We start from the raw sequence: 23,037 nt of genomic DNA on the forward strand, positions 1-23,037 counted from the left end.
TGGTTTTACAGGGTGTGTACTGTGTACCCACCCTGCCCTCCCCCCATCCCCAGCACTGCAGCCCACTCTGTGCTGTTCTGGGAAGAAGTGTATTTCTCCTTTTACCATGACGAAGGTGAGACCCTCTGCCCTTTGCTCCTTTTCTCTCTGGGCAAGATCTCCTTCATCCAATCCAGATTTCCCTAGCTGGCTACACACATAAATTTTCCCTATTCCTCACTGAGAATGTCGATATACCCCTACGTTTCCTCATATATTTTTACAGGTTTTTGTATTTCTTGTTCTCCATTTCTGTTTTGCAACTGCTAAAGAGATTAAACCACATTTTCTGTCTCTCCAATACATTTCATATCGAGTACCATGCTTTACAAACCTGTATTCACCAATTAAAAAATTATCAAAAGCTTACTATTTTCCAGGCACCATCCTAGGTGCTTTTGGTGGGAGGTGTCAGTGACTGGCTAACCCAATGCATTAGAATATTAAACATTTTGCAAAGCCCTGTAGTAATAAAAACATAAATGCCTGCTTATTGGCATTCTTACGTGCTCTGTTTTTCAGAGACCAGCTCTGTTTTGGTTTTTTAATTAACTTAAATCTTTATTGCCTAGGGAATGCTGAAACAGTTGAGTCAGTCTTCCAAATGCCAAGTGCAAATATTTGAGTTAAGGGAAGAAAAATTCCAGGTCAGAGGCATGAAACCAGAACACCATAGCGGCTTCTGCTCATCATTGCGTGACAAGTCTCAGAATCAAAATGAAGGATGTTTAGAAATTGACTTGGGACTACATTCTTCATGGGCACCATCAAAAAAAAAAAAAAAAGCAAAGTCAGGAGATGAGGAAAATCGGAATTGAACTATTGCATTTATTTGGGTATCTAGTTTTTATTAGGTTAAAAATCATATAAAGACACAGACTTTGTTTAACTGATGTGTCAGGGAAATGCCTCTGGCAGGGAAACGTGGCTTACACAGTCCAGGGAACAACTCTTAGCTGGTATAATCACCAGAGGGTCTCCTGGTCTGATTCACCGATAACCAGCTCACTCCTAAGCTGAGAACTTGTTGCAACTCATTAATTCAATTACTTAAGAAATGTTTATCAAGCACTTAGGATGTAGCAGACATTGAGGTAGATGCTGATACTGTCCAAGGGAGGCAACTGAGAGGATGTTATTTTTGAAAGGTGATATCCACATAGATACTGATGTAAAGTCTTCAGTGTATGAGGGAGAATGACCAGCAGGCCCAGGAAGCCTCAAGCACCTTTGGACCCCATCTCAACAGCTGCCTAACTCGGTCCTCATTGCCTACATCCCCTTCCCCCTAGACGCCTGCCTCAATCCTCTTGTCTCAATAGCTTCCTTTGAAATCATCCAACTGGGCCACAGTCTGGATTTTCTGCCAGAATTCTGGACCAGGACTTTGGCTTTGCCTCTTCCTCCAGTTTCAGCATCTGCACTTTCCTCTAATCAGCCCCTTCTCACCCCACCAGCATTGCCCAAAATGAGACTTTCTGCCCCAGTCCCAGGTGCCGTGGAATCCACACCTCCCCTTGCCGCTATCCCTTCCCATGAGAGAAGAACCCCCCCTGCCACAGTGTGGAGCACCCCCACTGTTACGTTGAGAAGATCCAGTCTGTACAGGCAGGTAGTTTGGGGCACCCCTTCTACAGCTGGTCGGAATTGTTTTTAAGGCAGTCAAATGTCATGCTACTGCCATATGTACCCAACATCCTCCTCCTCCCTTCTCCAAAACTGTCACTCAAGATGAGATGAATGAGGGGAACATGACTATCAGGGCTCATGCTTGCTGTTGTGGGCGAATGAGAGAAGGCTGCCCCAGTCAGTGTTTTCCCTTACACTCATCCTTTTTCCCTTTTTTCCCATTCATTTTATGTATTTCAAGTATGATTTAGTTTGTAAAGTATTTGTACGAGGGATGGAAAATAGACAAGAAGTGGCCATAATAAGTAGTTTTGGAAGGTGGAACAACAAAGGGTTACATATCACAGTTTAGCTTTACATTTTTTGTGATATACTTACTACACAAAAGGGGGGCAGAGGAAACTTTTGGAGGTGACAGATATGCTTCTTACCTTGATTGTGGTGAAAGTATCATGGGTGTATGCATATATCCAAACGCATGAAACACATGCGGTTTCTTAAATGTCAATTATACTCCAAGACACTATTGAAAAAAAGAAGTTGGAAATGAGCTCACATTTTAAACTATATTTATTCTTTTATCGAGCAAACATTTATTAAGGGCCTGCTGTGTGCCAGCTCTGTGCAAGATGCTGGTGTGACAATGGAAAGCCAAGCATCATCCCTGACCGTGGGCATGTATCAGGGAAAACAAAATGCACAATAAGCAATTGCAATAATGTGCTAGGATGGGGAAGTTGGGCGCCATGGAAACGGGTAGCAGGGGCAATCCTGGTCTGGGGGTGGGTCAGGATTGTAACTCACGAATCAGAAACTGACTCATGCAGCTATCAGTGACAGGCAGAGCACCCTCCACAGACTGCAGCCGGAGGGAGGAAAAATCAATTTTCTTTTATATCATTGTTGTATTCACACATCAGTATCCCCTCATTCCTGTCCACTTATTCCTGAAAGTAGTCCCTTTTTAGAGGCTCCAAACATAGCAATTAAACAAAGGGGATTTTAGAAGGGCAGACAAAGCATTCGAGATAGCTTCATTTTATATAAATGCCAAATTTTCTGCATCAGTAAGATTGCAGCTGTGACAAGAATTAGTCTGCTTTCTAGGTCATATAGTTTCCAAAGCACCATGCAGAGAAAATATTAATACATCAGGGGAAAAGAAACAAATAGACTCAATTTGTTTTAAAAGCCTTATAAGTAGATATTTTTTATAATAAAATGAATGCTGCTTATTGAATCAACAAAGACAATTATATTTTTAATATGAAGTAGAGCCACATTCTCTGGTTAAATCTGTGAGCACATGAAAAAAAATAAGTCCTAAATTTAATCTCGTGTTCTGCACAAGATTCTGAATGGAGGTCGCATTAATTAACATATAATGACTCTGACATCATTTTCTATATAATTATCATTCTGTACCATGTTTGGCAATTTATAAATTGTAACTCTATGAATCACAATTTAAAAAAATTAACTACAAATGTACAGTTTCTGCATATGTAGGCTCTAGCTCATGTAGGTATGGCTAGAACATGAATTTTAACCAATGATGAAAATATCTGATTCATATCAGGATTAATCAGCCTTGGCTGGATAATGTTTAGTCACAGACTAGACACAGATAAGTAAATTAACACCAGATTGATAATTAAAGGTGCTTCCTGGGTGTGGATGACACCTCCAAACGCAGCACAAATAACTCCTTTTGTATTTTCTCCATGTTTTCTTTCATTCTGTGTTTGGATTTTATTCACAGAGGGACTGATGTTTACTGCAAAGAGCCCAGAGTCAGAAGATCTATATTCTTGTCTCAAGGCTCCTGGAAGTTAACTGTTCAGCCTTAGGAAAAATAAGTTCTAACCCTCTCTTCAGTTTGAAAAATGAAGATACTTTATAAAGCAGGATTAAGAAAGAAACAAAACAAAATCATGCACCCAAAAGTGTAGTGGAAAGATGTTAATTAACATAAACATAAAGTATCTAAATAGTATATGCACAAATATAATTGTATATCATAATAACAACGTAAACTTAATTGTCATTTAAAGGATACCAAAAATAGTTCTCTTTTCTAAACCAGTAAAAGCCAACAAGATTGGATACGTATTTTTGCGCATGCATGTTTTAAGTGATAAGACACTTCTAGATATTCTAAATTATTCATATAGTACAGAATTGTATGTTTCATATGAGCATGTAATTTTTGAAAATTCAGAATCATGCAAGGAGATGATCAGTAATTTGTTTGACTGTCTGGTACATGTTGAGTCACTTCTTCAGATAAAAAATCAATAAAGCAAACTGATGAATGGGCTCCTCAGGTGGGGGCTGAAGACAGAGACAGATGGAGATGTTTATGCCTGAAACCTCTATCCTGGAATAAATTATAGTCATGAGCCAAAGTCATCCACATTAATTTGAATTGTAAATTTCAGTTGGGATGGAGAAAGGGGAGCCCGATACAACATAATATCATTGGTTTACACATTTTTGGTAAGTGAATATGATATTAATAATGAAGTTCTTCAGCCTAAAATGTGCAAATTCTATAAGTTGCTTTCCATACATTGTCTTTAGAGAAAAGATATATGTTTATATTAATATTTAGCTTATTTTTTCTTGCATTCATCAGAATGGAAACCTCATAAATCATAACCATGGGGCAAAATTCTTTTTCTCTATTTAATCCTTGGTTTTGCTTCTTAAGCCAGTACTGGCCATACTAGCCAAAAACATCTTTGCTAATTTAAAAGCAAAAAAGATTTCCTACCATGGTTTTAATTCACATTATTTACTATGCAAAAGTGATTTCTTAAAATATCTTTTGTGACCAATATAGCTTTTTTATGTGTGAAGTTCTTAATTAGGCACGTGCCTGTTCTTCTATTGCAGTCTTTCACTTTTTCTTAAAGCTTTATACGAGCTATTTTTATATTAAAGATACTAATATTCCTTATTAAATAAAATGAAAACCTAGCTAAGCAGCAGCAAAGACTTATAATTTACAGAAAATAGAAAAATTCATTTAAAATAAAACAAATTCAAAACCTGGTTCTTAAAAAATCTAATTAAGCAAAGAGACAAAATGCAGCAATATAAAGTTAAATAAGGGAACATAAAAACATGTCAGGGAATATTTTCTAAACTATGAGACAATTCTACCTACAGCCTCAGATTTAAGTATTTGAAAATACCATTGAAATAGGTAATTTTCTCAGGAAATATAAAATCTGAAAGTTGAATACAAACTCATTTTTAAAAATCCTGAATCGACATTCATCAGAGAATAAATTGGAAGAGCTTTATCGAAGAATGACTCCCTATGAAATCATCAGATCTAGACAGGTTTATAGACAGCATTTTTCAAACTGTCAAGGAACAGATAATTCTTATGCTATTTAAACTGCTTGAGAGTACAGAGAAAACAAAGGTTACTTCAAAAAATAAAACTATAGCCAATTTCATTTATGAATATAAGTACAAAAATATTACAGAAGACATTAACCATTTAAGTCCTAAGTATACTAAAGTAAAGAATTCCCTACATAAATTCAAGAAAAACTTAAAGTGAGAATTCAAGGAGGATTCAAGATTGAAAAATAAGTTGACATATATGATTATATTAATATGACAACATAGATAAAACAAAGTCATTTTGAAGGATGCAAAAACAGCATTTGTTAAAAGGCAACATCTAATTTCAGGAAAGCATAGAAAGAAAGTTATTGACAAAATGGAACAAAATAGTCTGTCTAAACTAAGAGCAGTGTCAAACCTAGACATGAAATAATAAACACATTATTATCAAATACAGATGGTAAGAATGCCTACAAATGCAATTTGTATTTAATACTGTTCCAAAAGGGTTAGCCAGCACAAAGAAGTTGAAATCAGAGTTGTTAATACGAGAAAAGATGCAACAGAAAAACTTAAAGGAATTAACTGGGAAACTATTAATATTAGACCTAACTAGAAGAGTGATTGCTTGGTTCAGAATGTTACAAGAGGTGTTGCTGATAAAAACGTACTGTAATCCCAGCAACTTAGTTTGTGAATATCAACAAACTGATTCTAATGTTTTTTTGGAAAGGCGAAGGAATCAGAAAAGCCAACACAATACTGAAGAAGAACAAAGCCACAGCACTGACACTCCAAGCCTTCAAACTTACTATAAAGCTATAATAATCAGGTCAGTGTGGTAGTGGTGAAAAAATAAACACATCAGTGAAACAGAAGAGAGAGCCCAGAAATAAACCCACACAAATATAGGTGACTGGTCTCTGATAAAGGAGCAAATACATAAAATAAACAGTGCTGGAACTTCTAAAAAGCCACAAACAAACAGACAAATCTAGACACTGGCCCTACAACTTTCACAAAAATCGACTTAAAATGATGGATCATGGACCTAAATGTAAAATGAAAACCTACAAAACTTCTAGAAGATAACATAAAAGACAATCTAGCAGACCCGCGGGTTTGGCAATGAGTTTTTAGATAAAGACTGCAGTAAGTTGGAGGATTTGAGGGTTGGTCGAGGAAGAGACAGGACCCTGAGAAGCAGCACCGTGCAGCAAGCTTTACTGGGCCCCCTGAACAGGGCTGCCTCTTCTCCCAGCAAGACGCCTTTCAGCGACAGTGGCAGGAAGCCACCATCCAGGAGGGAAGTAGGGTGAAGAACGTTCCAGAAGGAGGAGGGGATATTTAAGGTGGGGCTGTGTGTGTATATGCCTCTCTTTCCATAGACCCACCAGGAGCAGCACATTCTAAGACCTTGGCCTCCACACCTCTACCCCGTAGATAATCTTGGCCAAGAGAGCTGAGGCTACCAAGGTAAGATGGGTTTGTGGACAAAGAGAAGGGGTCAATTAATGAATATACTTGGCATGAAAAAATAATCATCCAACTAAATGACATAATCTGGATAGATCTGAATTAGGAAATCGGAACTATCAATAACTAAAAAGAAGCATAATAAATATTTTTAAAGAGGCAATTCATAATACTGGTAAGAAGATGCAGAAAAGAAAAATTATGAAAAAGAGCTAAGTAGAAATTCTGGGTAAAAACAGGAGGGAAGAAATATTTAAATAATGATCAAGAATGTCCCATAATTTAAGAAAAACAAAATATTTTGGCTTATAAATGCTCAAAAGGATTATCAAAGTGATAAAGGAAAAGCCACATCTGGAACATTATAGTAATGAAATATTCTGTAGAATAGAAAATATACTATAGAATAGAAAATGAAAAAGAGAATTCTAGGAGCTTCTAATGAGAAAGAGTAGCTTACCTGTGAAGGAAAAAAAACAGATTGACATGAGTCATCTCACCTTAAATACTGGGTGCCCAGAAGGACCTGGAGTGATAGTTTTTGAATTGAAGAAAAGAATTTCTGGCCGGAGCGCGGTGGCTCACGCCTGTAATCCTAGCACTTTGGGAGGCAGAGGCGAGAGGATCACTCGAGGTCAGGAGTTCGAAACCAGCCCGAGCAAGAGCGAGACCCTACTAAAAAAAATAGAAATAAATTATCTGGACAGCTAAAAATATATATAGAAAAAAATTAGCCGGGCATGGTGGCACATGCCTGTAGTCCCAGCTACTCGGGAGGCTGAGGCAGGAGGATCACTTGAGCCCGGGAATTTGAGGTTGCTGTGAGCTAGACTGATGTCATGGCACTCTAGCCTGGGCAACAGAGTGAGACCCTGTCTCAAAAAAAAAAGAATTTCTAACTCAGAATTTTTCATTCATCCAAACCATTGTTTAGATGTGAGGAAATAATAGGAATGTTTGATATACTATTATCCTCTGAAAACTCTGGAGAAAGTACTCCAGGAAAAAGTAATTAAATTCAGGAATAAATAAATATATATATGCATTTTAATAATAAATGAAATATTTTATCCCCAAAATATTTATTTATAAGCAACAAATAATGTGTAATACATAAAATTACCAAAGACAATAAAAGAAAAAGAAAATAACATATAAACGATGAGCATTTGGATATATAGTCTAAATAGAAAGTAGGTAAATTTTCCCAGATTAATTTACAACTACTAACCCAACCAAATATGATTGTTTAAAAAATATCTAAAACTTAATTAGAAAACTAGGCATGCTTTGGAAAGCTGGAACATTTCTGAAACATTTTTTAAAAGGTAGAAAGTATTTTCTTTTAGTATGAGATTTTTAGCAATTAAAATAGTGTGGGAAAGCATGGATCAGTCCATAAATAGGGCTTCTAATTAATCATATACAGAACAGAAGAATTATATCCCCAATGAAACCTCTGCTATCTTTTAACAAGTAAGTGGGTAAATATTCTTCCTCTAAAAAAAAAAAAAAAAAAAGACAAAACTTTCCAGATTTCATATTAAACCAAAAAAAAAGCTGAGCATTCCAACATTAAAATTGGCAAAGGGTATAAATAAACTGTTTATAAGAAATAAACATAATAAATATGAAACATCAATTAAAACATAAAAAAAATTTTAATCTGATTGGTCATCCAGGGATATTGGTCAAAACTACTAGATACCAGATGCCAATTCCCCATTTCCGTTAACATTTTCAAGAATTAAAACACTGGCAGTTCCCAGAGTTACTGAGAATGTGTTTCTTCAGTTTAGACCCAGTTGCTCTACCTCCAGCTGAAATTCCCCCAAGATTGGGGAGTGTTTCCAACACTAGTGCTCAAGTCACTCTTCATGTATAAGTTTTGAATAATAATTTATGCCTTGCTTCCCTGGTGAGTTTTAGCAGCAATACTTATAAGCCGCTATCTGGAAAACACTAGCCTACATATAGTGCAGGTTTCTCATTTCTTATAAGCCTGATTCCATTCTCAGTATTCTAGGGCAAGATACAGTCTGGCTCCAAAGGACTCATGCAATTTCTGGGCTTTTATTAGGAATCCTTCTTGTTCATCTCCTGGTTCACAAATGTACGGGAGGAGCCGCTTTGCTTTTCCCCGCCTTTCACACTCAGGTTCATGGCCGAGAAAATTCAGATGATGCGACTCACTAAAGTCCTTTTATTCAGTCCTGTTTTCCAACGTGAAGAACTTTCTTCTAAAAGACTCTGACATCTGGCACAAGGTGTGATCTCAACGCTTAGCCGAGAACTTGATCTCTCTATCCAGTCAGTGTCCTGGTTCCTCAAAGCCCAAGCTGTAACATTAAGTTACTTCTAATTCTCACACCCAAGCCTGCTGTTGCCAGGAAAAAAAAATAGAGGATTTCATAGGCTGATGGAATACAGAGAAAAGCTAATACTGTTAGATGTTCCAACTAAAGTTTTCTTGATCAGTAAGATTTTTCCATCTACAACATGCTGTTAAGATGGGAAAGCTTACGGAAGGGAAGCCCAGGAGAATGGAAATGTAATCCCACTTTCAAAAAACGATTGAGTTCGTTGCATTGGTAATTTTTTAAGTACAAGTAAAAGTGAAAAACATTTGTTACGGATATGGTGGAAAGAGCGTAGACTTGGAGTTAATAGGGATTCAAGTGTGTAGGCGCTGCTCTTTGTAAGAAGCACTCATGTGAGTTTCTCAACTTTGATTTTCCCTGTTAAATAGAAATATCAACATTGGTAATCAAAGGATTATTATAAGCTTCAAAGGATTATTATAAGTTCTCAATAGAGTCATCTCCTCAGAAAGTCTTAGCCCCACCCTACCCTAGATTATGTCCCTTTTGTTTTCTTCTCAACACACCATACGTATCTTTCATCCAATGCACAATATTTTAATTATCTGTTCGTATGTATTGTCTCCTTCCCAGGATGATAACCCCTTTTGATGAGTTCCTTTAGTCATTTTCATATCTTTAATGCCTGGTGCAAAGTTTGGCAGATCATAGATTGTGCAATATGTTAGTAGACTTCAAAAGAACTGATAGTGTAAGTAAAAGTCCTCTGCAAACTGAAAGCTCCGTGAGAAAGAAGGACCATATTATTTCCCGCCTTTAACTGAAACCACAGTAGCAGCGCACTGCATTCCTAAATACGGCAACCTTGACATTTATATTGCAGATGGTGTATCTTTGAAGACATAAATTTTTTTATCTCTTCATGGAAATGACAGCCCACATTTCAGAGCATTTTATAATGCATTCTGGATTTCAGTGTTAGGAAAAAGGTGTCTGTGTAAAGTTAGCTTTAAGATATGCAATAAGATGAATTTTGGGTAATGTATAAATCTGTCTTTCAAAGAATAATTATTCCCTTTAGGACTTTCACTAAACTGGATTCAAAAGAAGATACAAACTGCTGTTGCAGAGAGTTGAGAGCCACCTTTATTTCCAGGGGTTTGTGTCCAACTATTGATGACACTGGAAATGGTTACCATGGGACTCCTATTTCTAGGTACCAACAATCCGAAACCGCTTTCTTCTTGAGCAGTCTCTACTAAGCACTTAGTTTATTCCACATTTAGTACAGTGATCTCAAGGGCCAGAATGTGGAACCCACTGCAGTGGTTTTTGAAAGTTTGGAGCCTCTGGGATGACCAGGATTTCATGTTCAAGGTTCAGAATTCTAGTTCCTTGTAGATTCTGGGTGGTGCCCAAGACTGACTCTGGGCACACAATGGATGACATGGTCCAGTGTCAGAGTTCTCTCAAGGAGTCCTCAGAGTTGCCATGGGAACGGGATGGTTCTGGGAAGCAGGGGCGAGGGGCCACTGCTGGACACCTGTGCACCTCCCCCGCAGCCAGAACATAAGCAGTTAAGCTGCTGCTGTTCCAGGGAGCATTTTTGCTCTAGCTGGTATTTTTGGTTTTCTAGGGGCTCTCTGAGCGACTTCCTCATTGGCACAGGTTCTCTGGGGAGGGTAATGACACCAGTCACAAGTCTGAGCCACAGCCTCTGGAGCACTGGTCCCTTCCCATGTCCTGCTGGTGATTTGATGACAAGTATTTGGCAGGATCTGAGCCCAGTGGAGCCTGGCGGACTCCATGTCGGCTTCTTGGCTGTTGCTATTTCAGGGTTTTCCGCAGAGCTTTTTCCGCCTGTTGAATATGCAGAGCAAAGGAGAGAGACGCCAAACGAGATAGGAAAGAAGCCAGGAAACCCAACATTTTGAAAGGGAGAATTTCATGAAGGAAACCTGCTGCTAATGTTTCTGAATCGTTCTGGAATCCAGGACTGCGACCAGGAGAGCATCGTAGAGATGTTTATGCTGAATTCTCTGTAGGGATCAGAGACGCTGCCTGGTACATTCAAGGGACTTTGCTTGGGCTTGTGGCTCCACATCCTTTCTGCTCTCTCTGCTGGGCAAAAAGCTTAAATGCTGGTCTCCACCTGGCCTGTTAGACAGCATTCTAGAAACGCACATTTTTTAAAATCAAAATAACAAATATGAAAACCTGGTACTGTTAACAGTTTGTTTTTCTCATAGGAAGATGAGGCTGTTGTTGCAATGGGAAAGAAAAAAGAAAAAAAGAACTACTGTGTGTAAGGTGGCCCTTGTACAGTAACTCCAAATCTTCCAAATCTTCCTGGTGCCATCCACAGTGTGCCTACAGGGGAAAAAAAATCAACTGCAAGAAAAACATCTCCCTATTGAATTTCTCTTACTGACCATTTCTCCAAACTGGATGCCACATCATCCTCCGTGGGACAGTTGGCTAGACCAAATTTCCCCTTTTTAAAATATGGAAAAATAGTCAACATAGTGAGTGTGCTGTGCTCCCAGTCTTAGGAACAGAGGATCTTTGATTCCACGGCCCAGTTCCTTATACAACGTGTGCCTTCTTCTCTCAGAAACTTTTCAGAATTTGTTCCGTTTGGGGTTTCATTAATGGGGCCGAAGGCGGGAGAGTTCCCATAGAATTTCATTTTTTCCTATGCTTAAAGATACTATAAAAAGTCAGAAGAGGTAGGGTTGCCAGAGTTAGCAAACAAAAATAAAGGACATCCAGTTACATTTAATTTCAGTTAAACAATGAATAGGTTTTAATATAAGTATGTCCCATGCAATATTTGATGCATGCTCACTAAAAATTTATTTGCTGTTTATCCGAAATTAAAATGTAACTGAGGGTCCTGAATTTTATCTGCCAGCCAGAGAGGGAGAGAGGGAGAGAGAGAGAGTAAGAAGAAGAAGGATGGGGAGGAGGAGGAGGAGGAGGAGGAGGAAGAGGAGAAGCAGAAGAAACTTCAAGGATTTCAGTAATATCCTCCAGAGAGAAAAAAACAGTTTCAAATTACAAGATCAGTTCCCCATACTGTGGCTTGTTCACTTGACAAAGGCACCCAGAAGAGAATTTGTTTTTTTACCAAAGTGGTGCTCAGGTAACCCGTGATGGAAAAACACCGCTCGTACTTGACCTTTCGTTCCATTCTCCTCCGTCCGTTCATTCAAGGGCGGGCACTGGGGGGAGAGGCACAAAGGAAGGGATACTCAAAGAGAATTAATTCCCTACTCCTCAAAAACTCATCAATCCTAAGTGCCATAAGAAAAATCCAAGCAACCTGCACCACAGGCTACGGCAGAGAGAAGACTCACACCTGGTGCGGGGAACAGCAGGATGTTTGCACAGAAGGTGACACACCTGAACTCTGCCATGCAAGACAGTGATGCCCTTGTCCTATGAAGTCCTTTCTGATCTTCCTGCAGTATTGGTTTCTCGGGGGGGTGGGCAGCTCTAAAGCGAAGGATAATCCTCTGAGGAGCAGACCACAGAGGCGGAAGAGCGTACCTGGAGAGCAGGTTAGGAGACCGTGGCAGTCCCGGGTGGGAGTCGGGGTGGCATGGTCAGCTTACCTAAGTGATGTTCGAGAACAACGCTGAACGTCAGCCATGCTTGTCTCAATTCGTTTTGCTCTGGAAACAGTATTTCTTAAATGCATCTTTTCCACAAATTGTGTTACTAGCCTAGATTTAGCCCACAACTTGGCCAGTTTCACATGAACACACGGATTAACTGTTCAGGAATTAAAAAGCAAATCGGAAATTACCAATTAATTCACAGTATCTGCCTAGTGGTTCAAATTCCTTTTTCCAGGCATGAAACTTCCCATTTAATTTTATTTAATATATAGTAAATATTATATGTACAATAAATATTACACTACATATTATATCATAATATATTATATATAGTAAATAACTTATATGTGATATAGTAAATGTATATATACCATATATAGTAATATAGTAAAAATATTTACTATATATTACATAATATACTGTAATATTTTATTATACACTGTATAATTTTTATATATAGTAAATTAGGCATTTTCCTTCCTGAAATAATATATATTATAACATTATCATATCTAATATAATGTATATATACACACATGTCAATAAAATTAATGCAAACAGAGCTAACTTCTATAAATAAGGTTATATTATCTCCCAGGTTCATCAGCCCACATCTCTTAAATGGACCATGTTCTTGGAGAGGGCGTCTGGTAAATTTCAAATATGGAAGAAAACAGAAGCCCCATGCAAAATTGTATAGGAATAATTTCTGATTCTTAGCATTCTCTGTCTTTCCTTTTTAAAGAAAACCAGGTCTCTCTTATTGCTCACAAAGGCAGCCCTTTCCAGTCCTTAAATGTGTTAGTGAAATCAAGAATTTGACATCTTGTTCATATAAAGATCCAGAAATACCAACGAGGTCTCATGTTGCCAGAGGCTAAAAAGATTTAAAAATGAATCCTACTCAAGAAATATGCAATAACATAGCAATCTCACATCAGAAACAGAAAACACAGGCTAAAAATGAAGGAACACAGAGATCAATTCCTAATATACCAAAAGGGGAAAAAGATAATTATCAGACATTACACACTATGAATAAAAATATGGGGAAGGGTCCAAGAGACTGGTTTATACTTTAACTCTCTGTAGTTCTTAGAGCTCAAGGGGAAGAAATTGAAGCTCTTATGAAAATGGCCACAGTCAACAGAAAAAATTGGAGAAGTCTTATTTGGGCAACACAAATGGCCCAGACATTACCAGCATCTAGGTATCTACACCTGAAGACTTGCTAATATTAGTGCCTGAATGGTATTGGCTCCAGCTTCACCAACTGAGGCAGGGGGGCCTGGTCCCCTGGCCTCTCCCAGTAGATGCCGCACTGCTGCTCCCAGACAGTCCCATCAACTCCACTCGTGCCCAGCCTTTGTCCTGTCCCGCACCTGCTCTGGCCCTCACCTTCGCTCACAGAGCTGCCCTTGAGAACCTCCGTGCTGTGCCGCTCAGAGCACCCGTGTGGGACAGGCTGGGGGTGCTGCCCAGGGGCACTGCCTCCCCCACTCAGAGCTGCTGAGCCTTGAGGGGCCCCAGTGGCACCGGAGCAGAATTGCAGTGGAAGAGTTGGCCAGGTCTGGGCAGCACATGCAAGCCTTGAAGCCTGGAGTGTCGCCAGCCCTGGAGTGCTCACTGCTTTTGTGACCCCAAGGCAGCCTCCTCACCCAACCCCCAGATCGGGTAAGCTCCCCTGCCCACCCCCACCTCATTCTCCATTGAAGCCCTTTGCTCTGTCTTTGTACCAACAGTGATTGGATGCATAATTAATGGTATGAATTTTATATCATTTCTGTCTTGATTACATCTCTTCCCTGACACCTAACACAATACTTGACACCAATTAGGTGTCTGATAAATACTTAGAGAACAAATGAATACATGTTTTTCCTAGAGATGAGTCTCTTAAGTTTTTGCAGCTAAATGCTCTCTCGTTAACAACAGCAACGATACTAAACTAGTTCCTTCACGTGCGGGCACTTCTAGTTATTCTTTCACTCCCCATTAAACGCGTAAGAAAAAGATGCTTCCATTTTCTCCACTTTACAGCTGAGGAACCAAGAGATTAAGGAACTTGTCCACGGTCATCCAAGCAGTGAGTGGCAGGCCTGGGAAACTGAGCACCTGCAGTCTGGTTCCCACATTGCTGCTCTTCCCATTAAATCATTTCTCAGAGAAATCCAAGAGGTCTGGTGGAGAATTCTAGCTCTCTCTTCTGTAACCTTTCTTTGCTTTAAAGACCTTTACCAGAAAGTAAACCAATTAAAAACAAACCCAAATAACAATAATAATAACAACAACTCCATCTCTTTCTTCCTCCCTATCCCTCTCCCTTCCTTCCTTGCAAGTGTTATGAAGCAATCTCATCCACCGTATCTGGCCCGTACCCGGTACCAGAACTGCAGAGCTGACTAATAAGATGTCCCTGCCGTAGAATCGTAGCCTGGCGGGAAGAGCGGAGGGACAGCAGCATTAACAGTTTAACCTAAATAAGCAAGGCCCCCTGGAAGCATCTGGTAAACCTCAATGCAGATAATGCCGGCAGAAAACAAGCCAGAGGCCGGCAGGGGACTGCCTGAGTTCATCAACAAATTAGGAACAAATGTCTGGACCTGAGTCAAGACTGGCTCCCGGCTCCCAAGGCTGCAACCGAGAAGTGTGGCCTGTACAGCTCACAGGTAGGAAACAAAGAGCTGCCAGCTGTTCCCAGGGAAGAAGTAAAAAGAAAGCCTCCACAGTGCCAGGCTTTGAGCAAACCTCGCCAGGCTTCACAGAGATGACGGGAATAGGGAAGAATTGGTCACGTAGGCAAACAACTGAAGGGGAGAAAGTCGGCATCATGCCAAGCAGTGCCATTTGTCATTCTTGTGCGAGGAATTTTTCAAGGGCAAAATTCAAGATTCTATCTTGATCTGGTATTTGTTTAATGGCATCTGGTCTGTGCATGGGTTTATGTTTTAAGAAAGACCACATGGTCCCTATAAGATGAGTCTGTTAGAGGAGACTCATGGAGAAAGCTGAAAATGTATGATCCCAACCAGAGGTCAAACCAAAGCCTGGGAAATGCTTGTCGGGAGGAAAGTTGGAGGACCCCACTTCTCAGGACAACTTCTCATCACAGGCAGCGTCACGTCCAAGAGCAAGGTCTTCGAAATCACAAAGCTTGTTGGGACTGGCTCTATAATTTACTAGTGGTGTGACCACAGGTCAATTATACAACAGTTTGAAAACTCAACTTTTTTATCTGAAAAATGGAAGTGATAGTATTCTCTCCTTCATAGGTTTTTCTGTAACTAAATCACATCGTGTCTATAAACAGACTTCCTGGTGTGTTAGATCCGTGATAATGCCAATTATCCTGGGTTGTGGCGGTGACGGTGTTCATGGAGGTGGAGTGTTTATGGAAAGGAAACAGGGTAGATCCTTGCTATTTATTTCCAGTGATGTCTTCCTCTCTCTATTTAAGTGAACATAATAATTCACTGTCACTAAAAATAATAATTAATATTCTAGGACCCTTTAGACATAAGTACATTCCCATATGCCACTTTATGTCAAAACTCCAACCCATATATCTGTCTTTGGCAAGATCTGTGGGAGTTACTTCCCATAATGTTGATTTAAAAGCTTTGGTGACATGGCCCAAATATCTCCAATCTCTTCTTAATAAGGTTAGGCACTATATTTAGACCCTCACTGAATTCATTGATATTTTCTGCTTGTCAGGGTAAGGCATTCTTAACGTTTTCTGCCTGTAAGTACATATAAAACTTTGGTTTTTCAGCTCTGGGACTGCTAACCGGGGAACTTGGAGCTTTGTCTCTTGGGTTATTGGATAAACTACAATCCGAGGACTTAAACCAAGGCAGAAAAGGCACGTCCTTGCTGCTAGGTGGGTATGTGAGGGCAGTATGCCACCTGAGGTCTTCCAGGCAGCAGTCTGTTTCCCTCCTTCCTACTGGGGGTGTACATAGCTTTGCTCTCCCCCCAACACACCCAGGCAGTGCTAGGAGGAGCTGCAGCGGCCACCAGCCAGGCCGTGCCGGGGTAGCAACTGCAGCATCTAACCCCATCTGCGTCATTCTCCCTGAAATCACTTGAACCAAAACCATAGTGACAGGAAGGAGAAATTCAAGAAGAAGCCAGATTTGAGCGAAGATACCAACAAGGGGAAGAGGGTAAGCATTCTGGAGAATTCAATCTCATGCCTTCCTGAGCAAGGAAGTAGCAAATTTCTTAATGAGCAAGTGCTATCAACATTCGCTTTAAATTTGACGGTTTTAACTCAACCCGACGCAGGGGCATTTGGCACGGACTGCACTTCTGTCACCATTTATTTTGGAGTTATAAGATGCTTCTGACTCAAAAACTAACTGAAAGCCTATTTCTCTGCTGTCATAAATCAAACTATCCCACCCATCTCGGTAGAACCTGGGCCCCATCCAAGAGTTGCATACGAAACAGAGGAAGATGACTAGCTTTCGAAAAAGGGAAGATATCTGCTGCAACAGGAAGGAGTGAGGGCACAGGTTCTTCCAAAGGATTTGGGGTAAATGCCCAGAGGCTAGAGATGGCCTTTGAGTTATCTGACAGATTCTCTTCCTACTTCAACCTCCTCTGAGGGTTTGGTCAGAATATCTGCATTCCATTGGGGTAAAATAAAGCAATCTGATTGTTTCTGCAAATGGCGACACTCTTCTTGCGGTGTGCTGAGGTCCGAAGCCCAGTGGAGAAAGAGAGCGACCGACCTTACGTGGCCTTTGGATGCCTTCACCGACCCAGTATGGTGGCAACTGAGTTTCTTGAAGGCTAAATGCACAGAACCCAGGAGAGTTCTGGTACAGAGGAAGCTCTCGATAAAAGGGTGGTGATTGACCGGCTCCTCATACCTGCTCGAAGTCCGTTATTAAATTTGATTTCCTCGACGTCATTATTTTATAGCTACATTTTTTTTTAGAGACGGGATCTCACTCACAGCCACGTTTTTCACAAAGCTACCAGCACGCCCCCACCCCCACCCCATGCTTCTGTAACACCCATATTTACGCCGCTTCTTACTCTGTGTTGTGTTCTTTGTCTCAACCACCCTTTAGACTGTGAACTCCTTGGCAGGGAGAGAGGGAGGACTTGGTCTCCTTTTTGTAATTGCCACCCCAGTGCCTAGGGTAGTTGACAGCATTTCAGAAGTGTCCAATAAATACTCCTTACTTGAAGTCTACACCCAAAGTGAAGGCATTTCAGAAGCATTTCAACTGACATTTATCAATTCTAAGATTTCAGGGAAAAAAAGATTTGGTTTTTTTTTTTTTTTTTTTTTGGTGATGAATCAGAAGTAGATTGTGCGATTTGCATGAGACAAACATTTTAATGCTTACCTTTGCTTCTCATTATGTACTGTTCTCCTTCATGCTAATTTTGCTGTCAGAGGTCCAGGGGGAGAGTGAAACACTTTAATTACGTCTCCTTTGCAAAAATGTAAAATGCAAGCCAGATTTTTTAAGCATATGCTTTTATTCAGGTGTTTTTTTCCTCTGTTGCTTTTTTTTTTTTTTTTTTTTTTTTAGTGGCTGCCCCATTTTCTCTTGAAAAATTAAGTCTAGAGCACTTCAGTCTTATGGTGCAAGAAAGCATAATACCTTCTTTCAACGTTCTGCAAATATTTGTTGAGTTCCTATTATTCTATTGTTGCAGGACATCACTCCGGGAGCTAAGGAGAGAGAGGGAAAGACAATGTGGCTGTTCTCATTGAGCTTAAATTCTAGTGAAGGGGAAACCAGCCATGAGCAAATAAACAAGAAAATGTCAAGGAGTTAGCCCCGGGACCTGAGGGAGCAGCATTTCCGGTGGAGGAGTGGCTGTCATAAGTCCAAGCTGGGAACAAGCTTGGCTCGTCCAAGCATCGAAAGACCATCTTCCTCTGCAAGCACCTGCTGGCCAGCAGGCTGCCACAGGTAACCCTTAGGGAGCTGATCCCCAGGTCTTTGTCACCATGTCCAGCTCTCTCGAGGTTTGCAGGAAATCTTGGCTCCACCAAAGACCCTGTGACAAGAAAAGATTGAACATACTCACTCAGCCAAGCTATTAAGCATCTATCTATGTTTTGGTAAGCATTGAGCATAAACCAAACTTACTATCGCCCCGAGATCATTAATAACCCTCACAATCTTTTCTGTTCCGGTACCCTGATAATGGAATCAGCATCTTCCTTATTTCCTACGTGTTTTTGCATACACATGCCCTTGTGCACACGTGCATGCACACACAGATGAGTTTAGAAGGGCATATTTTGGGGGGTGACTCTATTAAATTATTTCTTTATGGGTCATGATTTACACAGTAGAGAGGCAAAGAGGTCCCAGACCCCCTTACCGGTTCCTTACCCTTGCACACATGCGTGTGGGCGCACGCACACACACACTCTATGTATTTATATTAAGTTAAACCTTTTGAGACCAATCAGTCTAACCAAGAGATTTTTTTCCTAAGTGAATTTCCATGGGAAGAAGCAGGTCTGTGGCCCCAAAGGCAAGCAGAGTTAATGTTCACTCTCTTCCCTGTCCCTCCCTGAGCCCCTCGGGACTTGTTCTCTCTGATTCTGAGGGGCTCACCCCACAGAGCACAAGGGCATCCTGTGTGTCCTTGGCCATCCCTCAAGGAAACACAGGGCCACCAGAGTTTAGTATTACCAAGAGGTCAAGTGTTTCTTCTTGCCCTCTCTGCCTCCCCAACAAAAGCCTGTTGCCTGCACTTCAATCTGATATAAATGCAAGAACTATTGGTAGTGCTTTCCCATGTTTTCTCACTGAACCCTTGCAGCCATTCTACGAGATGGGTATTGCACTTGCTCTACAGAAAAGGAGACTGCAGTTCAGGGAGAGTATGCAGAAATGCTCCCCCATCACACCGCTGGTGGCTCAGTATTTGAGCTGTGATTTGAACTGAAATCTAACACCAGGGTCCACTTCTTTTTGCTTCAGGATGCGACACAAGCTTCAGGAAAAGCCTTAACATGGGACAAGGTTTGATTCTTGATTGGTTGGTGGGATTCTGTTTGCTCTGAAGTGTCTGTAATTTGGTTCCTAGGAAATTTCTTGACTCAATGAGAATAAACAATAGGGAGAGAGAGAGAGTGAGAAATAGTGGGATGGACACAGAGAGGGCAGGGAAGGGGAAGGAAGAAGAAAAGGGAAAACTCATATTTATGGAGGTGCCACTACGTCCCAGATACTGTGCTGAGCTCTTTACTTATATGGGATCCCTTAAGATTCCCCATTCCTGAGCCTTCAATTCCTCAATGTTACACTGATTACCCAGCAATCTAAGAACTGCTAATCCGTGCAAATCCCAGATATTATCTTGAAACAAACAGCAACTCAATGATAAATATTTTTTTAATGCCAGAGATTAAAACTCCTGGGAAAGCAGGCTTGCTGCTCTTGGGCACCTCTCTGTGGCCACCTGCAAAGACACATCCAGGAATTTGGGACTTTGAAAGGAACCAATAAAATATGGAGGGCATTATGCAAAGTGAAATAAGCCAGTCACAGAAGGACAGATACTGCGTGGCTCTACCTATATGTGGAATCTAAAAGAGTCAAACTCATAGAAGCAGAGAATATGTACAAAGGATGGGAAAAGACTTCAAAAGCATGGACTCAAACCCAGAGCCATAAATAAAAAGACTGAAAAATTATGCTTCACAAAAATAAAAATTTCTGCATGGTAATTTACCACCAGTAAAAAGGGGAGTGGCCAAGAAAATATTGCCAACTCATTTCACAGATCCTACAGCTAGTGATTCAAACAATAGTTTCTGTAATTTGTGTGACCAGGTTTTCCATGCTATTTTTAAGTACTGAGAAATACCAATATTTTTGTTATAGTGATATTGTTATTTTGATATTTTAAAAATTTGAAGCATGTATCTTGAAATAAAGGTTAAAGACTCAATTTCTCAATTTAGGTAAGAACACAAAACAATTTGCACTCTAAGTCTGTTTTTTGTGTTTTCTTTTTTATTTTTATAGATTTGGGAGGTACAAGTGCAATTTCATTACATGGATATATTGCCTAGTGGTGAAGTCTGGCATTTTTAGTGTAGCCATCACTAAAAATGTTCACCATCACTATTCAGTGTACATTGTACCCATTAAGTCATTTCTCATCCCTCATCCCTCTCCCACCCTTCCGAGTTGCCAATGTCTAGTATTCCAATCACTATGCTCACGTGTACGCATTATTTAGCTCCTACTTATAAGTGAGAACATGCTATATTTGATTGAATGGTGGTTCTGTTTTTAGTTCTTTGAGAAATCTCCATGCTGTTTTCCATAGAGGTTGTACTAATTTACATTCCCGCCAATAGTGTATAAGCATTCCTTTTTCTCTGTATCCTCACCAACGTCTGTTATTTTTTGACTTTTTATTAATAATAATGGCCATTCTGACTAGTGTAAGATAGTATCTCATTGTGGTTTTAATTTGCCCTTCTCTGATAACCTCAGTCGGGGTAGGTGTAAGTTCGTGCAGATCTCAGTAAGCAAACCTGTCTCCTTTTGCACCATTACTCCAGGAACGATTGGCAGAGTGCCCCAGGGAGATCTGTGTTTACAAAATGACAGGTTAAGCACCTTCCATCTAAGATTGCTACTATACAATTTTTGATGCAAATACTTGCTTAACAAAACTCGATTCTATAAAGAGACTGGACACTTTGATAAAATTATGACTTGAACAAAGGCACATTCATTTAGAAAGCATTCTTCTGCATCGCCATAATCCTCAAGAGCAGGAAGGTAATGATGACAAAGGAAAGCTTTTATTGTAAGAATAACTTTTACTCTAGCTCAAAGACTTAACCAGTGAAATATTAATACAAAAATATTGATATTAGCATTTTATCAAAATGTCCAGCTGTAATAATGAAACCTAAATTAACAAAGATAAACAAACAAAAAAATCTTCTACTGAAACAAAGAAAGAGAGTCGCAACCTGGAGTAATACCCAGCCATAAAAAAAGAATAAAATAGTGTCTTTTGCAGCAACTTGGATAGAACTGGGGGCCATTATTCTAAGTGAAATATCTCAGGAACAGAAAACCAAATACTGGATGCTCTCACTTTTAAGTGGGAGCTAAGCTGTGGGTATGCATAGTCGCACAGAGTGTCAAAATTGACATTCGAGACTCAGAAGGGAAAGGGTAGGAAGGGGATGAGGGATGAAAAACTACTTATTGGTTGCAATAAACTCTATCGGGGTGATGGGTACACTGAAACCCAGACACCACCACTATACAGTTAATCTATGTAACTAAAAATCACTTGTACCTCTAAATCTATCAAAAAAAAAAAAGAGAAACAAACACGATAGCTCACTTTCAATATAATAATTACATTTTCTGCTAAGTAGTTGATTAGAATTATCTCAGCAACAAAGAGGTAGGCTTATCTGGAGGTGAATCCCAAGGGGAAAAAATTGAAATTGGCTTATATTTATTTCCTCCTTATTCCTTAAAGTATTAGAGAATCAGGAAGAGGTGTGGGAAGACACTTGATCAAGGTTCACCTTTGCAACCACTCATCTTTTGACTATTTTCATAGTTTTGCCTCTTCCAGAGTGCCGTACAGTTGGAATCATGCAGCTCTTGTAGATAGAATTCTTTCACGTAGTGATATGCGTTTAAGTTCTCTCCACGTCTCTTGATGGCTTGATAGCTCATTTCTTTTTAGGCCTGAATAATGTCCCATTGTCTGGATATACCACAGCTTATTTACCCTGTTGCTTTTTAACGACACCCTTGAGCCTGTCATCGCAGCTGGTGTGTCTTCTTATGGCTTTTTACCCTGCTCATTAGGCACTTGGCCTTGCCTGTCATCGAGTAGTGTCAAGATTAGAGGCTCAGGTTCTTAATCTGAACTCTCTGCTCAGACCTGGGCTCCACAACTCATTTCTTTGGAAAGTCATTCAATCTCTCTGTGCTTCAGCGTCCCAGTCTCTTAAAGGAAGGGTAACCTTGCCATTTTCATCATAAGGCTGTGATATTAAATAAAATATTACAATATCTGTAAAGTACTTAGCACAGGGCCTGGTTCAGTACATGTTAGATGTATCACTATTGGCCCAATTGTAGGAGGCAAAAAAAAAAAAAACTGTTCAATTGATTTTCTTCCAAACTCCAAATGACATGATTCTTAAGATTTCTGGAAGTCGTTAGATACATTTGTCGACCATGTTATTACATGTAAACAAAGAATTTACGAAAACATGTATCACCTAGCAAAATTACAATAATAGAGAACAGAACAAAGAACCTTCTTTGTTATTCAAAACGTTAAATTTTATATGGTTTTAAGAAGACATTTCCATGTCAGGGCAATGCTAATAATAAAAATTAATTCATAGAGAAGGAAAGAGTTAATGAACCTAAATAGATGCAATAATTTTCCAGACTTATGTTGTGGTTCAGAAACCAATTATAACCTATTTCTATGTCTTTTAGACATGGCCCAGGTGTTCACATCAAATCAATTATGAGAAAATGTCATTTAGGCGCCATCAACATCTCCCACTGGAGCTCTGATAGCACCAACTTCAA

The 23,037-nt window shown here is 39.8% G+C and overlaps 1 long non-coding RNA gene across 4 annotated transcripts in view; it reads left to right on the plus strand.

The window, feature by feature from the left end:
* Positions 1–12,063: 12,063 nt before the first annotated feature.
* Positions 12,064–23,037, plus strand: part of LOC123626645 — a 34,569-nt gene continuing 23,595 nt past the window's right edge. For 2 of the 4 annotated variants that reach the window (XR_006730952.1, XR_006730954.1), the window contains exons 1-4: positions 12,064–12,391; positions 14,791–15,120; positions 16,227–16,334; positions 18,134–18,393. This is a non-coding gene — a long non-coding RNA (uncharacterized LOC123626645). Of the gene's footprint in view, positions 12,392–14,103; positions 14,126–14,790; positions 15,121–16,226; positions 16,335–18,133; positions 18,394–23,037 lie in introns of those variants that run through there. The other 2 variants (XR_006730953.1, XR_006730955.1) reach the window with 2 other exon arrangements.

Source organism: Lemur catta, chromosome 22 (genome assembly GCF_020740605.2).
Source record: "Lemur catta isolate mLemCat1 chromosome 22, mLemCat1.pri, whole genome shotgun sequence".
Taxonomy (NCBI): domain Eukaryota; kingdom Metazoa; phylum Chordata; class Mammalia; order Primates; family Lemuridae; genus Lemur; species Lemur catta.